This window comes from Gouania willdenowi, chromosome 19 (assembly GCF_900634775.1).
Source record: "Gouania willdenowi chromosome 19, fGouWil2.1, whole genome shotgun sequence".
NCBI classification, from domain to species: domain Eukaryota; kingdom Metazoa; phylum Chordata; class Actinopteri; order Blenniiformes; family Gobiesocidae; genus Gouania; species Gouania willdenowi.
In genome coordinates, this window is record NC_041062.1 from 9,743,723 (window position 1) to 9,756,096 (window position 12,374).

At 38.6% G+C, this 12,374-nt stretch overlaps 1 protein-coding gene across 5 annotated transcripts in view; it reads right to left on the reverse strand.

Moving 5' to 3' along the window:
* LOC114481262 (thyroid hormone receptor alpha-B) overlaps positions 1–12,374 on the reverse strand; it is a 90,387-nt gene that overhangs the window by 58,787 nt on the left and 19,226 nt on the right. For 2 of the 5 annotated variants that reach the window (XM_028475931.1, XM_028475932.1), the window contains exon 2: positions 10,382–10,477. The exons of 1 other annotated variant lie outside the window; for it this stretch is intronic. The gene's annotated coding sequence lies outside the window, so the exon portion shown is untranslated. The remainder of the gene's footprint in view (positions 1–10,381; positions 10,478–12,374) is intronic. 2 more of the 5 variants (XM_028475933.1, XM_028475934.1) reach the window with 2 other exon arrangements.

Sequence of the window (12,374 nt, forward strand, 5' to 3'; positions counted from 1 at the left end):
CGTCTGCGAGTCCTTCTACAGCTCGCCATGCATCGACGTGTCAGAGAAGGGGTCAGTGCGGCGTGGGTCGACAACGAAATGCGTTAGTAATGAACAACACAAGGTCGCCATAACAACACAACCTCTGACCAGGAAACTCACCTGGTAGTAAACACGACTCAACATGATTAAATAGAGGTCAGCAGCATCAGAGTGAAACCACACCTCTGTATCCCCACGAGAACAAGCCTTTCAAAATAAAACAAAAAACTATAGCTGAATAATAATAATTATTATCATAATAGAAATAATATCAAAAAATTAACGAGAAGACGAAAAAGAAGAAGAAATTGAAGAAACTGAAGAAGAAAATAAAAATGTAAGAAATATTATGAACTAAAAATGGATGAATAAAAAAATATATAATTTTATCATTAACAACAAAAATGAATAAATAAATAATATATTAACTTACAATTCTTTTGAATAGAAATAAAAATACTAAAAACATAAATAATAATAATAATAATAAAAGCTGCAAGCAGCGATAAACGGGCCCTCGCAACCACATGCATGTCAGGAAGTGCCATTCACATGTGCAATTCACCCAAAACATCACATTTTTCACCAGTCCTAATATGCCTTCAAATTTTCAGTTTTTGAACGTGTTTAGGCCCTTAAAAATTCGATCACTTTTTTTTAAAGAATAATAATAATAATAATAATAATAATAATGAGGTGCATTACAATAGGGTCCTACACATCGTTGTTGCTCGAGCCTTAATAATAAAATAGCTAATGATTCGAAAGTATGAAAATATTAAAAATAGAGGGCTGTGGACCATTAAAGCGTAAATACTCAGTAGGCAGAGTTTACATGGTCTACGGATAAATAAAGACCACACGGCTGTAACCATGTGACCATCTGTTCTCTGACTCTTCCTGTTCTCTCTGCTGCTCATGTTCTCGTCAGCCTCTGCTAATCTTTGTTTAATAGAGTTTATAGGAAATACACCATCAACGGTTTGGCTTTTGATTTGGTTTCCACGGTAACAGCAGCTAAACGACTCACGGTGGAGCCGAGACGTCACGTGACCTTTGAGTGACACGATGAAGTCAGCGATGATGATGAAGGAAGGACACAGCACATTCCCTCAAACGTTCAAAGTTTACCTGATAAAACTACTAATAGACGTTCAATGCACAATTATTACGATTACGATTTTGCGTAATTTATATTTGTTGTCATTTTCTCTGCTTTTGCAATCCTTTAGTGTAGTTTTCTGGCATTTTATGTATATTTATGTTATTTTGTGCATTTTAAATGTAGTTTTTTGTATTTTTATGTCATTTTGTGTATTTTTATGTCATTTTATGTATTTTTAAGTATCATTTTGTATGTATTTGGACCAATTTAGTGTCATATTGATGTCATTTTGTGTATTTTTGTAGCCGTTTTATGTGTTTTTGGAGTAAATTTGTTTATTTGTTTTGGGGGTCGTGTAAAAATTAGACGCATGGGTCACCAGTTGTCGATGTCTGACATATATATTTATATATAAACACACACACACACACGCACAGACTGCTGTGGCGTGAGTGTGTGTGTGTGGTAACACTAGAAGCGTAAACGCTGGAAACAGCTGCAGATCTGCACATGTGCAGCAGAGCAGTAGCAGCAATGGAGGGAAAAACAATGTACAAAGGACCAGTAGAGACGGATGGACCAAGAGGAGGGGGAGGGGCTTAGAGGAGGGGGGAGGGGGAGGAGCTGAGGCCGGCGCCGCAGCCAAACTCACTAAATCACTGAACTAATGCACAGCAGCCTCAGCATCTCACAGGAACTCGGACACACACACACAATATAGACGCTACAGATGCAGCTCTCACAGGCTCCTCCTACTTCATCATCAACGCACCATCTCTTATAATTGTGTGCGTCCCCACAAAGTTAATGCACCAAACGACTCCAAAACACACTCAGATTGGTCATTAAAATGCACAGAATAACACAAAAACATAGAGTAAGAGTAATAGTAACCAAAAAGGTACACAAAATGAGTAAAAATATACAAAAATAATACAATTCCAAAAACACACGATGACAACAAATATAACAGAAAAGTAAATAAAACCACAACAAAAAAATGACTCCAAAAACCACCCACAAACCCTTTGCTGTTTCCTGTGTTAATGCTCTGATTGGTCATTATTCATGAACGTTGATCATGTGACCCTTGGATCAGGTACAGTCACTAGTTTGTGGCCCCGCCTCCGTGACAAAAGTCCCAAGTCTTTAAAATAATAAAAAGCCCCGCCTTTAGAAAGCAGCAGTTAGTTTTTCATCAAAACAAAATGTGTTTCAGAGAAAATCACTTGAAAGTAAGTTAGTGAATGTACTGCATAAAGTCCTTTCAAAATAAAAGAACGTGGTCATTCAAAGGTTTTCCCTTGTTTAAATAAATCTCAAGAAAAATACCACACAAAAACAAAAGACATACAGAAAATTAGACCAAAATACACAACAAAACAAATGAATCAAATGACAGAATATGAAACAACCAAAATACACAAGCATAAAATACAACAAAATACACAAAATGACTTGGAAAAAAGTCAAAAAAGCAACATAAATAGACAAAATACTTTGTTCTTTCCTGTGTTAATGCTTGATCATGTGACCCTCAGATCTGTGTTCATCAGTCACTGATCGACACAATCACTAATTGGACTGTAACACTGGGGTTTCCTCATACAAACTCCAGCTGTGCAGACTCCCAAACAGCTGCTGGTAATCTGTTTGTCCAGTTAAACGTTTTTCAGCTGCTTTGGTTTAACAAAAAGTTCACATTTATAGAAAAGTGCTGAGAGTGAAGGTGTGGACGTAAAGTAGCAGCTCTACACGGGGTCGTGTATTCAATTATATCAAGTCAAACATTCATAAGAACATGCATTTATTAGTTTAGTTGATGTTTTAAATAACTTTAATTTTATAGTTGTAGTGATAAGGACCGTGACATATCAGGGGGCTTGTCCTGGATCTGTTTGAATGTTTGATTTGTCGTTACAGGAAGTTGTTGCTGTGTGTGTGTGTGTGTGTGCGTGTTTAAGGTGAAGTTTGACTATGAACAGGTGGAGTTGTTTGAGTCCGTCTGCTTTGTCTAAAGGTGATTTATGGGTTCTGTTCAGGACTCGTTCTCTGAGGATCTCCTCCAACCTGCCCCAGATCTACTTTCTGGGTCAAGGTCAGCAAAGTTTTTACTGCCGTGTCACAGACAGATCCAACGCTGAAAGTATTTAAAGCTCCATATATTTAAACTTCCCGTTAAACACAAACTGCAACAACTTCCTGCAAAAACAAATCAACCTTTCGAAGAGATCCTGGATGAGCCCCCGATATGTCACATTCTTAGCTTGTGACAGACAACAGGAAGTGTTACTACAACAACAACAAAAATTAAAGTCATTAAAGAATCTACATCTTCAAACTTCAAGTTCAACACACACACAGCAACAACTTCTTGCGACAACAAACCAAACTGTTAAAGAGATCCTGGATGAGCCCCCGATATTTTAACTTGTGACGGAGGTGTTACCACAACTATAAAAAATAATCAAAATTACAGAAAAATCTACATATTCAAGCTTCACGTTAAACACACAGCACAATTTCTTGCAGAAACAAATCAACTTTTCAAAGAGAACCTGGACAAGCCCCCGATATGTCACATTCCTTGACTTGTGCTGGACAGACAGAAAGCGTTACGTGATTAAAATTATTTTAAAAATGTATTAAATAAATATAATAACTAGATAAATAAATGGTTAATTGAGTGGAATATAAAACAGTTGTGACTGAAACTATTCTGTTCTGCCGCCAAGCAGAGCCTCAGAGCAGAGGATGCTGGGAGTTTTTTCACAGCGTGCTCAGATTACAGCTCATGCTGCCTCTCCTTCAATGAGTCGCCTTCACGCTGAGCCGCTTCCCTCTCCCTCCACTCGTCCTCGCCCTCCCAAAGCCTTTCCCTTTTTCTTTTTCTCCTCCTTTATCAGCACTAGTTCTATTTTTAGAATCTACAGCGGAGCAACCAGAACAGACTGCTCACCACAGACTGAAGGGACTCTCCTGACCATCCCTACACACACACACACACCACACACACAACACACACACAGGCTGAGTCTGCTTCCTTTAATCCTGCTGTGTGTGTGTTTCTATGATTAAATCATGGTTATATTTGATCCCCCTCTGTGTGTGTGTGTGTGTGTGTGTGTTATTTAGGTCAGTTTCTATAGCGATGCCTCTGTGTGATGCTGATGAATGCAGACGTTATGATGTCACTGTGACCGTAAATAAAGCAGATTTAGAGAAAGTCACACGTGTTTTAACATTTGCGTTCACACCCAACACGACTTCAGCGACTATAAAGCGACTTAAATCAGGGGTTCTCAAACCCATCTGGGGTCGCGAGACACTAAGAGGGGGTCACCAGATGCCTTAAAAAAACAAAGATTTTTTTTTTTAACAATTTGAGCCTAATTTTTGTTATTTTTACCATTTTTCTGCAACTACACTAAACTTGCCATATTTTCATCACTTTTTCTTGCCATATTTTTGCTCCTTTTAATGTCCACCTAATGTCACATATGTTGACCCATTATTGTCACTTTTAACCTCTTTTCACCATATTTCATGATTATTTTTTGCCAATTGAACCACATTCACGATTTGTCATGCACATTATTTGCCAGTTTAAAGTAATTGTTCCAATATTGACACTTTGGACCATTTTTACCACTTTTTCTGTCTGTTGTTGCCCACTCTAATTTGTAACTTTTAACCAATTTCTGTGGTTTTTAAAATTCCATTTCACCAACTTTTCCACCATTTTTGGTCACTTTTAACCCTTTTTATTTCTGATTAAAACAAGGTTATCATTCGTAATATTTATTTCATTGTCTCACTATGGGATATATGCCTCCGCTTCATATCTCAGAAGCCCTATCATTATGCCAATCCTGATTGGCTGGTGAAATGGATTCATCCGCCACAGATAGTCCCTCCTACTATAAATAAAGGGGGCGGAGAATACAGTGCCATTCAAAAACCTCTTCTCACTCAGAGCTATCTCGCTTTGCAGCATCTTAACTGTCCACAGGTGGACCCTTTTCTGGATTCCGTCGCCGTACGCTGCTGTTTTTCTCGACCACACCAGGTCGACCAGTGTTTTCCATTCTTCTACGCTCGGTCTAACAACGCTTCGACGACCTGCACGGTCGTTAAGGGCCGACCCTTGACACACCTATTTTCGGCTCGGCTCACCGCTTCACTCAACGTCGCACCACGCCTGTCGAGCACCGGACACTACACACCAATTAGCGGCTCGGTTACAACACTGCCCTCGCCACTCCACACGGTCGCCAGGCACTAGGTGTCAGTCCTCGGCTAGCTTAGCAGCTAGCAGCCACGTGCCACCGCTAGCTAACCACTTCTTCCTGCCTGCACACCAGCACAGAGAAGAAGATGGACAACAAGGCCCCACACACCAGGGGGGACTGGAGGCTCGTGTCAGGACGAGACACACACCAGGTTTGCTCGGGGTGCCTCGGGCTGGAACATGCCTGACGGGCCATCCTGTCTCAACAGGACCCGTATCTTCCTACCAAGGACACCCTGGGCTGCACAGCCTGGACCATCATTTTTGCTGACTTTATGAAAACTCTCCTTTTTATTCCCCCTTATAGATCTATCTGGTCATAGATCAATAATCGCTAGCCGAGTTGCCGTCATTATTCAATACCTACGAGAGCGCCGCAGAATTCACATAAGAAGGAAACTGAAACTTCTTTTTTAAACTTGTTTAAAATCATGCAAGTTTAAGGACAATATCACACAATTACACACTACTATTCCTCTAGAAAATGGGATTAAATGTCTAGAAAGGGCATCAAATGGACCAATATGTCAAAACTCACTCATAACGGCTGCACAGTCTGAGCTTCTATGCAGAGGATTTTTCACCCACGAATGAAGGAACGATAAAACTTTCAGTTCACATAGAAAATCCTCCATCGTGCGCTTCGTTTAAATATTACACAAAGTAGCGCGGGAATATTTGTGTCTGACTGATTTATGGATTCAGTAAAAAATGTCCTGTTGAGCAGCACGCACACACGCACACACACACACACACACACACAGAAGGAGGTGTGTCAGGCTGGCATCGTTTCAGCTAAACCAACCTTGACAGACTTGGCTCAGTAAATCAGCTCCAACGTTGCCAACGACGCACGTGGACAATTTATTTATGTAACGACTCAGATAACAGATCAAACTCGACCAACGCACAACAAACAAGGAAGGTAAAAGGACACGGGAAAATCTCACTTTGAAACTTTGCAGCTGTTGCATGAAGCAATAAACGTCATAAGTTCAAACTGGTTCGTTCCGTTGGTTTTTTTATAATATTCATTTAATTCACAGCTCAGTCTGTGGTTGAGATCTCAGCCGGTGTTGTGCTTTAACTGGAGACCACTGTAACTGGTGACCAACTTCTGTTGCTGTGGTAACATCAGTAAAGCTGTTTAAGAGTGTGTTTATTGCACACACACACACACACACACAGAGACACTTTAGTGATGTTTCCCGGCAAGTCGCCAAGTCTGAGGTATCTGAGTTCATTAAGTGTAAATTAACACCAAACATTGTTTGACTTTGTCATTTTGTGCATTTTAGTCGTCATTTTATATATTTTTGTCTTATTTTTTGCCTTTTTTGTTGCCATTTTGTGTATTTCTGTAGTAATTTTATATATTTTTCTGTCGTTTCGTGCTTTTATGTTGTCATTTGAAATATCTTTGTTATTTTGTGTATTGTTGAGTAATTTTGCGTATTTCTGTAATGTTCCGTATGTATTTTTGGTGCTAAAGGTTAAACAGAGTGAGAATGTGAATCTTTCCTAAAGGAGGTAAAAAAAAGTCTCAATAAGGCGATTGTGTGAGCGTCGGCGTGTCGAGGCAGGCGTGTTTAATGAGAACCTGTTCACTGATGTGGAATTCATCCAAAGGTAGACATTCCTATGCAGGAACACGTGCACGTGTTCCCCTATATACGCGTGCACGTGCGTCTGTGTGAGGACGAGTCGATTTGAAGTCTTAAAAAACTCGCCAGTTAAAGCTTTTTGGAGGGAAAACCGTGAACGTTTTTATGAATGAATGAAAACTGTGATGAAATGAAGAATGAATGAAATAAAAAACCTAATAATTGATGCATATTTTCAAAATAAAACCTCATTTCAGGGATGAAATGCCAGGACTTCTGTAATTTCTGTGGATTTCTTGAGAAAGTCAAACATCTTAGAGCGCGTGGGAGAAACGACGGCGTTCCTGCCCAGATGTGGGTCGGCCTCAGACACGGGGACAATGGCGTCCAGTGTACGCAGCTTTTATTGGAGTCTTCTAAAGTTCACTGGGATTGTGTTGGTGAGGCAGTGGGACGACGGGAATAGTTGTGGCTTCATAATAAAAGGCTGGAATGCTCGTCTTTTTAAACTGGTTAAAAGGCTCCTCTATTCACTCCCAGTTAGTCCTGGAGGAACAGGAACAGTCTGCTACCAGTTAGGACACGTTTCCACGGCAACCAGGAAACCAACACCCAAGTCATGCACTTTAACCCTCATTATTAAATAATATTAATTTATAATCATTTTAATTATTTCTTATCATTATTTCTTATCATTATCTTTATTATTGTTAATTTACTTATCATGTTATTGTTTATTCTTAGCATTCTTATTATTATTATTATTATTTCCTGTACTTATCATCACTATCATTATTATTACTTACCATTTAATTTATTATTATTATTATTATTATTATCATTAATTATTCTCATCATTATTATTAGTATTATCTATTAAAGTAATTTATTAATTGGAATTATTACTTTATTCATTATTAATAATGTCTAATAATAATCTATTATCATTATTATGTAATTTATCATTATTGTCATTACATATATTATACATTTTTATTATTTATTCATTTATTATCATTATTACTTATTTTGTTCTTGATTCACTTATTATCATCATCTTTATTACTATTATTATTATTTATTTATTATCATCATTATTAATTTTGTTTATTTTTTTATTAAAATACATTTAATAAATGTAGCTATTTATTATTATTATTGTAGAAATATTATTATCATCATCTTTATTATCATTATTATTATTTATCATCATTATTAATTTTGTTTAATTGTATTAACACATTTTATAACTGTAGCTAATTATTATTATTATTGTTAGAAATATAATTATCATCATTTAATTTTTACTTCTATTATTATAAAGAAGTGAGAATGTTTTTTACACTGATATGAGAGACGATGACTCAGCAGGTTACGTCATGTCTAACATTCACAAACTAGCGTTCCGATTGGTCGGTGCTGGCTGCAGGCAGCCAATAGTAGTTTAGTAGTGACAGTAAAACGTCTCGTGCACACTCACCTCATTTAAAACATTGTTCGATGTAAATCAAAGATTAAGAGACAGATTTTAGCAGCCGAGCTTGTTTTCCTACAGATTAGTCGCACGGTCGACCAGGAAGAGCAGTGAAAACACACAGTGGGAGTGGCGAGGGGAGGAGCTAACTGTCAGAAGATGCTGTAGTGTGAAACCACGGCGACGGCATGTCAGACATTAGTCGAAGACATCTGTGGACCTCGTTTTTTATTTTGAAAAACCCTGAGCTAACTAATGACGAAACTAAGCAAACGAAAACACAAAAACAACAAACAAAAATACTAAATCACACACAGATTCCTCTTCGTCACCATAAAAACAAACACGTTTAGAATGAATATGAAACGGCGGCTCACAGACCGTCTGCAGATCACTGAGTTCATGAGCTGTGGCCACATTTATTTAAAACGCGGGTTTACGTCTGTGTCTCTATTCAAACACAAACGCAAATGGACGTAACGCTGAATGCAAACCTCCCGACGTGTTCATTTGCTTTGTAAATGAAGGCTGGAGCCACAGAGACGTCCCCAGAAGAAGAAGAAGAGGAACGGATGCCCGTTACCATGGTGATGATAGCACAGAGTAAGCCAAACAAAACTGAATCCACTACACATTTGTAGTGTGCAACTTATACCGTGATGCGACTTATACATTCATTTTTGCAGCTGGCAGCTCCATCAACGTGGATTTAAACTAAACGCTACCACAAACAAACGTGATTGTGTGTTTTTTGTGTTGCTGTTTTGTGTTTTTTTAATCGTTTTTGGCACGTTTGCGTATTTGTTTTTGTGTTTGAATGACAGATCGACGGCCGCCTGAATGTCTGATGGAGATGCCCGTGTGTATCGTAGTGTGGTTAGACTGATGGTGTCAAACCGAAGGTCCGTGGGCCAAATCCAGCCAGCCGGAGCAGACGGCTCGGCCCGATTGAGTTCAGGAACAAACACAAAGAAACACTGAATCTTCTTTAAAATCCGCATAAACGTCCGTTCTAGATCTCTCAGTCGCTCTGAGTTCACAAACTCTAACTGAACAAAACCACAGGAAGTTTGGCACAAGCAACTTCCTGCCATGTGACCTTCAGTCAATCCAACGACATGACATCATCACTGCGTATTTACTCTATTTAAATTAAAAAATTACTCCAACAAACACAATAGAAAGAAAATTATACAAACTGACAACCAAAATAAAAGGAATTCCTCCAAAACACACAAAATTAATCTGAAAAACATCCAAATTTTTAAAACATTACAAAAAAATTTAATTGCTGTAATGCAAGTCATTTCTTGCTGGGATAAATAAAGTATTTCTGATTCTGATTATGAAAATTGAAGTAAAATGCACAAAACAACAATATATGTTGAATGTATAATATACAACATGACAAAAGATGAACAAAACAACTAAAACGCACAAAAGGACTACAAAACAGGAAGTTACAGAAAAACATACAACACGACAAAATCCACAAAATGACTCAGACACAATATAAAGAAAATTGCACAAAACAAAAAAAACAAACAAAAAACGCTGTGACATCATCACTATGTAATTATTTTGTTTAAATTAAATACCACATATTCAGGAGTTGAAATGGTGTTAAAAGTCATTAAAAAAGTTGTATATACACAAACTGGCAGGAAATGAGGTTTTCAATAATAAAAGCATGATTTTAAAGTTGTCAAGTGTCCAAAGTGTTGAAACTGGACACAGTGCAAGTGTGTGTGTAATGTACAGCTGTGACACACCCTCTCACACACACATCTGATATGTGCACCTGTGGAAATGCGACACTGCGTCCCAGAAAAACCAGCGTTGGCGTCGCTGCCAACAAACGACGTGAACAAATCACCAGCTCTTACCTCTTTACCTCTCTGATGGCGGCGACTCGTCTTCACTCAGGTGGCTCTTCTTTACTTTTGATCCCAGCTTTCATCTCGCTCGGCCCCCACGAACTTCTGCACAAACACACACACAAAGTGAGCAGGGTTTCCTCCTTCAAGTTACAGTTCCACATGCCTAACACTGAAAGGCTGGACACACACACACACACACACACACACACACACGCATGCATTCATGTACTGAGTGAGGTTAGCCCACCCTTACTTTTCTCAGCATCTAATCTGTTCCTCACTGCACTAACGTCTATGAGAAAACACAATACAAGTGACAAAAAAAACACACAAGATGACAACAAAACACACAAAATTTAACAAAGGCGCACAAAACAAAAGTACAAAAACATGACTGAAAAAAACCCACAAAAAACAACAAAAAATACTCAAAATGACAGAATCTATCTATAAATCCAGATCAATCAATACAATAATCTATCTATATATATCTAAACTTCTATGCTATATCTATACTATAATGCAAGAAAGGTCTGTGTGTGTGTGTGTGCGGAGCAAACATCTCCCTGACGCAGTTCCTGTTTGATATGAAACTTCGTCAACGGCTTCCAAATATCCCGCGTTTGTGCATCCGTATTATTTTGCACCCGCAAATATACGGCTTTATAACACTACAGAGCACAGAGTATGTACACCTCTTTGTACATCCAACCTTCAAACACACTCATTTGGCCATAATTAACTCTACTTAAGTTCCCACTATGGGCTCTATTCTCCCATGTGCGTAAGTCCAAAAAGTGCTGTTTTCAGCTGAGCGCTATTCTCCCCCTGTACTTCAGTCAGTCGCTGCGCGCCTTCATCCCAGTTACGCACTCTGGGTGGAGCAGCCCTATGGAAAGCCATCGAGGTCCAAAACACGTGAATTTAACACGTGAAATATACGTAAAATACATGTAAAGAACACGTCAAGTTTACGTGTATTTTACGAAGAGAGAAGTGCGTAACTGCAGGCGCGTAAAAAAGCCCTTAAGTCCAGACGGAAGAATAGACCCCTAAATGAATACATACTTTCGACGGGCACTGTACTAGTAATGAACAAAATGAAAGGAAAAAAACGACGCACAAAAACAAGAACATTAGAAATATCTCCAAAACACAAAACAAAAACTACACAGAATGACCAAACAAAACAAACAAAATCACTTAAAAAAACTCACAAAATTACAGAAAAATATACAAAATTACTCCAAAAACACAAAATACAACAAAATGACTCGTCACACAAAATGAAAGAAAATACACAAATGCCAAGAATATACATAAAGACAACAATAACACACAAAACAACCACAGTTTGGATCAACGTTCAGCATCTTCCTCCCTGACGATTACCTGCTGGAATACCTACACAGCTACACAACACAGCTACACAACACAGCTACACACTGCTGCACACTGCTACACACAGCTACACACAGCTGCACACTGAGGGGAATGGCTGAGGCTTCATTGCGCGACCATTAAAGTAAATTACATTTCACTTTCAATCTTTTTAGGCTGAGCAGCAGCGACTCTGTCTCCGCTTTAGATTGAATCAAATGAAGTGACGAGAAGGAGGCAAAGTGAATAATGTCACACATCTGTGTGTCACACACACACACACACACACACACACACACACACACACACACACACACACACACACACAGTGAGAGCAGGGCTTCATCAGCCTCGGTGAAACAGCGCTGAACTCTGAGCGACGCACACTGCATATACACAACACGTTGGACACACAACATCTACACAAAGACAGCCTCAGCCCTTTGATCATTTAAGAGACGATCGTTTATATCAAATTAAAAGAAACACAAAAAAATTAAAAAAAAACCCACCAGAAATCACATGAAGAATGTAGACAAAACCCTTCTATGATCCATATCTGCAGGGCTCAAAATCCCACAATGCAATGCACCAAACTTTACCAACAGTCAGTGTTCAC